Genomic DNA, 7,934 nt, shown 5'->3' on the forward strand with positions numbered 1-7,934 from the left:
AATAGTAAACATTCATATGTCGTTAAGTGTTTGGAGGATGATCATTCACTGACATACAGGGGCGGACAAACTGGATTATAGCAAAACTTTCAAATGTTAATGAACCACTGCCAACTGAAAATAAGTCCAAGCATCTAAGTGTACCTGTGGTTACCAGGCAATAACATTTACTTTCCAAAATCAAATTAAATGAAAGCTTTTCAAGAAATTTAACATGGGTAAGTTTAGTTGTATTTACTGAATACAGTTAATGCTAGGTGTCTCTTGTGGCACACCTGGGTGGCTCAGTTGTTTTTAGTGTCCAAATCTTGATTTTGACTCAGGTCATGATCTCATGGTTTTGAGACTGAGCCCCACATTCGGCTCTGTGCTGAGCACGAAACCTGCTTGGGATTCTCTTTCTCCCTCTCCTTTTGCCCCTCCCCTGCATGCACTCACTCATTCTCTCACTAAAATAAAATAAAAATAAGTATCTCTTATAAATGAGAGATCAAGGGATTAATATATATATAATATTAATATTATATTAAATATTATATATTATCTATTATATTATAATATATTATATATTATATTTTATTATATTAAAATTATATTAACATTATATAAATATATTATATATATAATATATATATATAAAATTTGCCTCAGTTCTTTCTTAGCACATATAATGCTGACTTTTATCTCGTATGTGTTAGTTACTTAAACAACTCAGAATTTCGCTAAATTCAAAGCAACAACATCAGATATCTGAAACCCAAACTAAACAGATAATATAACTAACCTTCCACAAGGAAGCCTCCCTGTCGTCATATGACAGCCGTGGGTTTAAGGTAGGAATCACTAAGTTTCCTCTTGGAGTAAGGTTTCCATTGAGCACTAAATTATTTTCAAAATGTCCACAATAAGGTGGTTCCAGGCCTGGGCTCATAGTAAGGGTCCTGAGTAAAGTTTGGTGCTGCTGTCTCTCCACAAGAAAATTTGTATTGCTCTCCGACAGTCTCTCCTTAGCCCTGTGAAGATTAAAAAACACAAATACATTTGCTTTTCCCCTAAATCATTCCTAAATGACATACATTTTTTTTAGGTTTCCATAATAGTAAATAGCATTTGCCATTGAACAGTGTTTTAACACTGAACATGTGACGGAGCACACCTACTATCTAAAATTATACTTTTAAAATTGTTCTAAAGAAATACTTATGTTTCCAGGGGGATTCCTAACTAACAATTCAAGTTAGGGAAGGGAGAGAAGTGGCTATCAGTGATGTACATGGGTTAACAAATAATACTTGCTGTCTTCTGGAATGGCTGTACTGACAGGATCCTTCAGGATGCCATTATATATACCTACTTATATTTAGTAAACCTGTTTACAGATGTAAAACTAAACCATCCCTCAAAGACATTTTCAAGCGTTTGCTTTCACCACTCTTGTACATTTCACTTTTTATCTCAAAGAAACTGAGCATTTGACACTGAGGAATCATTGAGACCAACAATCTCTAGGGGAGATAGGAGATGACAGACGTGTGATCAGAAAGAACTAAAACAGCTACAGAGGCAATTAGCTTATAACAGTTACCAAGGCACTGGAGGCAGAATCTGCCCTTTCTGTCTTCAGTCTTCCACAGGCCTCCCTCCCACCATGGTGCTCTTTTTAGCCACTTCGGGAATTATACTACCCTTCAGCCCTGTGTGAGTCTTTCTGTATTTCACCCGGATGCCTTTATGTAAAGTAGAAAAAGCATAAAGGATAGTTTGTCTCAAGGCCCACTCTAGGAATCATACCAAAGGTCACAATCAAGAGAATAAATGTACCAAGCTGCCAGGATGAGTAGTAGTAGTACTTGACCTTTTAGGTTAAAGATGTAATCTTCCAAAAAGAAACTCATCGACATTTCTATTTAGGGTAATTCTGACAAGCAATTTTATAATAATATGCTTCTAAATGAGAAAGCTTCGAACAATGCACTTAAAGACTAGCAGATCGGATCAATGGAAAATATACAGGGCGGGGGGTGCGGGGGTGGGGTGGGGGAAGAGGTCCTGTAAAACCGAAAAAAAGAGAAGGGATGCAAACTGTCCTGGACTAACATTTCAAAGGTAAGTTCACTTAGAAACCTCATTTTCCAAAATAACACGATCTAGTTGGCTTTCACTTCCTACTCATCTCATGATCTCGGCTCCACAGAAATTATGCTTTAGAGGCAAATTAATAAGCTAAATTTCTTGTCTATGATTCTGTGTTGACTTACCTGTTCAGCTTATTTCTCAAGGACTTTCTAAGTTTTAATTCTTCTAGGTAGAGTTGCCTGTAGGTTTCCAACTCTGTTTTAGTAGATCCTTGAGAAGTCTTCATTGTAGAGACCTGAGATTCCAGATCTTTAATTCTAAGTTCCATTTGATTTCTCGTTGAAGCATGATCATTTTCTCTTAACTGGTCCAAGTTTTGTCGAGCTGCTGCTTGTGCCTAATGAAAAAAAAATTAACAGGATAGTTTCAAAATAGGTATAATCTGAATAATTAATTATACCTGTTTCCCTTAGTTCTGAGTCAAAGTTTCAGAGAGAAATTTTAAATGAAAAAAGCTCAAGTGTAAAATATTTATCATCAATGTTAACTGAATTAAATATGATTTATAAAATTAAAGTTCAATCATTCCTGTATTAGTATTCACGCAATCTGATAATTCAAATAATAGACTCAATGAGAAAATTTTTAAAGTCAACAATAATCTTAAGAATAATCCAAGTACAGTGCAATTTTTAAATCATAATTTTTCTTTTCCTCTTCATAGTGAGACTAGTTGTTTAAATCATCATTTTTTCTTATCCTCTCGATTTAGTAGGAATAATGATGAAAACTGAAATCTTTAAAGGGAGGAACAAATGCCTCCAGAAATCTACAAATTACCATAAAGCAAGTAGAGGAAACCCCTACAATACATCTATCCAAAATGTAATTTGCAGTGAAATGAATTAAAGCACATTACAGATCAATCAATTAACCTGTAAAAACAGGTTGACTTCGTGTAATTTTTCTTCTATGTCCAGCCGTGCTCTTTCTTCAATCTCCCGTTTATACTGCTCCACTTGACTGCGTTCTACCATATTCATTTCCATAAATTGCTTCAATTTTACTACTTCTTGCTGTAACTTCTTGTTGTTGCTCTCTAGTTTTTCACGTTCTTCTTCGAAAGCTTTCATTGATAATAACTCTTGTTGAAGAACTTGATTTTTTGCGTCCAGGTGTAGACATTTTGAAGATGTAGTTTCCAGTTCTGTTGTAAGGACATCAGCCTGCATGAATAAAACACTATAGTTTGGAAGGGAGTGAAAAGAGTCTAACTCAAAACTACTTTGAAATTCTTTTTTTTTTTCAGATTTTAAGTAATCTCTACACCCAGTGTGAGGCTTGAACTCACAATCTCAAGATCAAGAGTAACTGAGCCAGCCAGGCACTCAAATTTTTAAATAAACTCATTTGCAATAAAATGTTACCTGTCTTAGAATGTGGAACCTTAAACAAGTCAGAAAATCAAGAGACACGTTAAAGACATCAGGTGTTACTGAAATAGATCTTTGCTATCATTCTCTTTAGTACACAACATTTGCACTTGATCTATACTTTTATTTTTCTATGATTTTTTCATATCTTTCTTTCATAAAATAAGTCCCCTCTTAGGAGAAAGTCTCTTAGCCCTTCCCTCATCTTAACACTCCATAACTTTTAAAGAAGTTTTAGCAATATCATATTGACTTATGTATGCCCAAGTCAACAAATATGTCCCAAGATAAGACTCTGGAAATAAGACTCTAATTCATGAATCTATAAGTAATGCTTCTAATGCCACGGCCTGTTTCTGAACTGCAAATGTTTTATGCTAATTTGAAGTGCATTCCCAGGAGAAATGGTTCTCCGGGATGTGTTCAGAAATCACATCTCCCAGTATAAAACTTTAATTGGATGATCCAAATATGTTTTTGAGGCAAAAAATTTTTTTAATTAAATACTGTTATCTTGTAATCCTTTGTTACGTTCAAGAAAATAAGAGATCATACTAAACAAAAACAACCACAACAAAACTGGCTGGAGTTTCAGTGATGCTGAGTTGGGAACGACTTCCATCCATTCTATATGATTGGTAAGACAAGGTGGGTGGATGTGGTGGTTTTATAAATTCGTTGATACTTCTGTGAAAATCCCTCCCCTTAAATATATGCTGGCTTCAGTAACTGGTTTCTCGTGAACAGAATATGCAGAACTGCTGTGATTTTTAAGGCCAGCTTAGAAAATGTGATACAGCTTCCTTCTGACTTACTTTCTCTAGGGAAGCTCACCCTTAGAACGCAGCCACCACGTGGTGAGGAATCCCAGGCTACCCAGTGAGTCTTCATGTAGATACTCCAGCTGAGACTAGCCAACGTCCTAGCCAAAGGCCAGCCTCAACAGCCAAACACGTGCGTGAACAAGCCTTTAGATGATTCTAGTCTCCAGCTTCCAGTTATGCCAGCTGATGCCCAATGAAGAAGAAATGAGTTGCCCTACTCTGCTTTGCCTAAACTAAAGATTGGTGAACAAGAGAAATGCTGTTTTGAACTACTAGGTTTTGAGGTGGCTTATTATGCAGCAGTAAATTACTACCACAGATACTGATACTAAAAATGGTGTGCTGCTATTCAAAAAAACCTAAAACTAAACTTCCTTTGAACCAGGAGGTAGGTGGAAGTGGAAAGATGTAGAAAAGCGTAAGGATGAGACCCAAAAATGGCCTCCACAAGACTCTTAGTGGAAACCTGATGGCCTGTGAAGAGGCTGACAGCAAGGGTTTCTAAGCAAGTGAAGAAAATGACACTGGACGAAAGGGAAGTCGTGCTACAAAATACCCGAAAGTAAAACGGATAGGAAAGAGAAACTAAAGAAAGACTATGCAACTGAAAGGAACCAGGACTTACTGGGTTCAAGTATCTGTTTCTCATTTACAGCCTCTCTACATGTTGAACTGTCAAATAATGCTAAAATAAAGAAATGGCTTTTGGGTTCAGAGAAACTCCAGGGTGCTACCAGGAAAACAGAAAGATTTAAGGTATGCCTCCAATTTCTTTAAGGATCTTAAGACTATAAGATTTTTTTAAAGTGGGTTCCACACCCGACATGGGGCTTAAACTCAGCACCCAGAGATCAAGTGTCACATGCTCTACCAACTGAGCCAGCCAGGAGCCCCAAGAGTAGACAAATTTTAAAGGCATTGTCCTATAAGAGCTTCACAGGAAACCTGACGCGAAAAGCTTATCTCAAAAGGACTTGGGAGGGTCGCTTTGCTAAAACACGGCATGAAATCCAGTAATATTTACAGAAAACTAAAAAAGGTAAGAGATATATACTAGCAAACATACTATTTGCTACCTTGGACTAAAAGGGGCCAAATAGTGCAAAATGAAAAGAGGCCTTTGGGTCTTAGAAGTCCCACAGGGAGGAAGCAGGATGAAAAAACAGCTGCAAATACAGGTCATTCCTTATGAAAAGGAAGGAACTAAGAGCTCAAGGAGTAAAGAAAGGGAAAAGACATGGAGAAAGTATTCCCGTGGTTAGGACTAAGTCCTAACTTAAGAACTGACAGCATGCATCAGGCTATATTTCAAAACTCTTATGGACTAGGGTGCTTCCCATCTTCTTTTTCTGAATAGGTGAGTCCTCAGCAGTTGACTAGAATGTTGCATTTGTGAGTGGTAAATAACTGTCTCTTTCATTCTCAAGTCCTCATATTGAGAACACTTGCACTCAAGGGGCTATACTTGAGATACCATAACCCAGGCAGCTTATCCCCACTGCACCTGATTAAGATGGTAAGATCTTGGACTCAAGCCCTGAACCTGATGCCATGATAACTGCGACTTGCAGGAGGTATTGGAGGGGGAGGGGAGTGAATGTATTTTTCAGGTGGGAGGAATACAAACATTTGTGGCCAGTGGGTAAAGTATACTGCTTTTTAAAGGTGTCCATAGGTTTTAAATATTAATTCCACTAAAAAAAAAGACCGTGGAACAACCTTAGTGACTTGCTCCTAATGAACAGAATATGTGACTATGATCCTGTGTGTATTCCAAGTCTAGGTGACAAAAGGCGATTCTGCCTTGCTCTGTATCTCAGGCTGCTAACTTGGAATCTAGCTCCCCATCTAGTGAGGAAGCCTAGGCCACAAAGAGGGTCTAGGTGTGTCAGTTTAAGTGTTTCTGCTACCTCCTGAACTGAAGTCCCAGGCAACAGCCAGCATCAACCACCAGACGTTAGTGAACAAATCTTCAAATGGATCCAACCCCAAACCTTTCAGTTGCCCCACCTGAAGCTGAGCAGGGCAGAGACTAGCTGTCCTGGCCACACTTTTCCTAACAGATATGTGAACAAAAGAAATCTAACCTTTGGGGAGTTTGTTAAGAAAAAAACAAAAATGATAAATTGAAATGTGGATTAAAAAAAAAGAGAGATAAGATACATAAACTTGTATAGGAGAAATTGGTCTCCATGAAAGTAGGATGTAATAAATGTTAAGATTAATTTATTAACAACCAATGGTGCTAATGAGAAGAAGCAGATAACTAGAAGCAAGATCTAAGAAGTTTTTCTCTCAGTTTTTCCCCAGCTAGGATCATATTAACTGCTCATTTTCCATATATGGCCTTTATTATGTTGAGGTGTGGTTCCTCTAAGCCTACTTTGTTGAAGTTTATATCATGAATGGATGTTATAGTTTGTCAAATTCTTTTTCTGCATCTATTGCAATGATATGACTTTATGCTTTTTTGAAAATTAATATGAGGTATCACATTCATTGATTTGCAAATATTGAACCACCCCTGCAAACCAGGGATAAATCCCATTTGGTTATAGTGAATGATTGAATGATTTTTTTAATGTTTCTTTATTTTGGAGAAGGAGCACAAGCAGGGGAGGGACAGAGAAAGAGGGAAATACAGGATCTGAAATAGGCTCCAGGGTCCAAGCTGTCAACAGAGCCTGACACTGGGCTCAAACCGACGGACCATGAGATCATAACCTGAGCTAAAATTGCATGCTTACTTCACTAAGCCACCCAGCTGCCTCTGCCCCCGGTGAATGATTTTTTAATGTATTGTTGGATTCAGTTTGCTTATTTTGTTGAAGATTTTTGCATGTTCATCAGAGATGCTGGCCTGTAATTCTCTCTGTTGTGTCTTTATCTGGTTTTGGTATCACGGTAAAGCTGGCATAGAATAAATTTGGAAGTTTCCCTTCCTTTTATGTTTTTCTGGAACAATTTGAAAAGGACAGGTTAAACTTTTTTTTTTTTTTTGTATTAGCTCTTCTTTACATGTTAAAATTTACGTCTGAAGGCATCTGGTCCTAGACTTGTGTTTGTTGAGAGTTTTTTGATTCCTGATTCAGTTTCCTTGCTGGTTATTGATTTTTTTCAAGTTTTCTCTTTCTTCTTGTTTTAGTTTGGTAAGTTATATATTTCTAGGAATTTATTCATTTCTTCTCAGTTGTCCAACTTGTTGGCATACATTTTTTCACAATATTCTCTCATAAATGTTTGTATTTCTGTGGTGTTAGTTTTTATTTCTACTCTCACATTTGTGGTTTTATTTATTTTGGTCTTTTCTATTTTCTCGTTGATTACTCTGGCTAACACCTAATCAGTTTTATTAATTTTTACAAAGAACCGGCTCTAGGTTTCATTGATCTGTTCTAGTATTATCTGTTTTTTGTTTGTCTATCATTCATTTCTGCTTTAATCTCTTTTTTTTTAATTTTATTTTGAGAGAGACCACACATGAGTGAGGGATGGGCAGAAAGAGAGAGAGAGAGAGAGAGAGAGAGAGAGAGAGAATCCCAGACAGGTTCCATGCTGCCAGCAGAGAGCCTAACACGGGGCTCAATCTCACAACTCTGAG

General features: G+C 37.1%; 1 long non-coding RNA gene across 1 annotated transcript; it reads left to right on the plus strand.

Moving 5' to 3' along the window:
* Positions 1–4,079: 4,079 nt before the first annotated feature.
* On the plus strand, positions 4,080–5,081 carry LOC124507617 (uncharacterized). Its single transcript, XR_006961053.1, has 2 exons — positions 4,080–4,157; positions 4,989–5,081. It is a non-coding gene; the product is annotated as an uncharacterized LOC124507617 (long non-coding RNA).
* Positions 5,082–7,934: the final 2,853 nt, after the last annotated feature.

Source organism: Lynx rufus, unplaced genomic scaffold, assembly GCF_022079265.1.
Source record: "Lynx rufus isolate CCGP_SWC_20201006 ecotype Redwood Valley unplaced genomic scaffold, mLynRuf1.p SCAF_12, whole genome shotgun sequence".
Classification (NCBI taxonomy): Eukaryota; Metazoa; Chordata; class Mammalia; order Carnivora; family Felidae; genus Lynx; species Lynx rufus.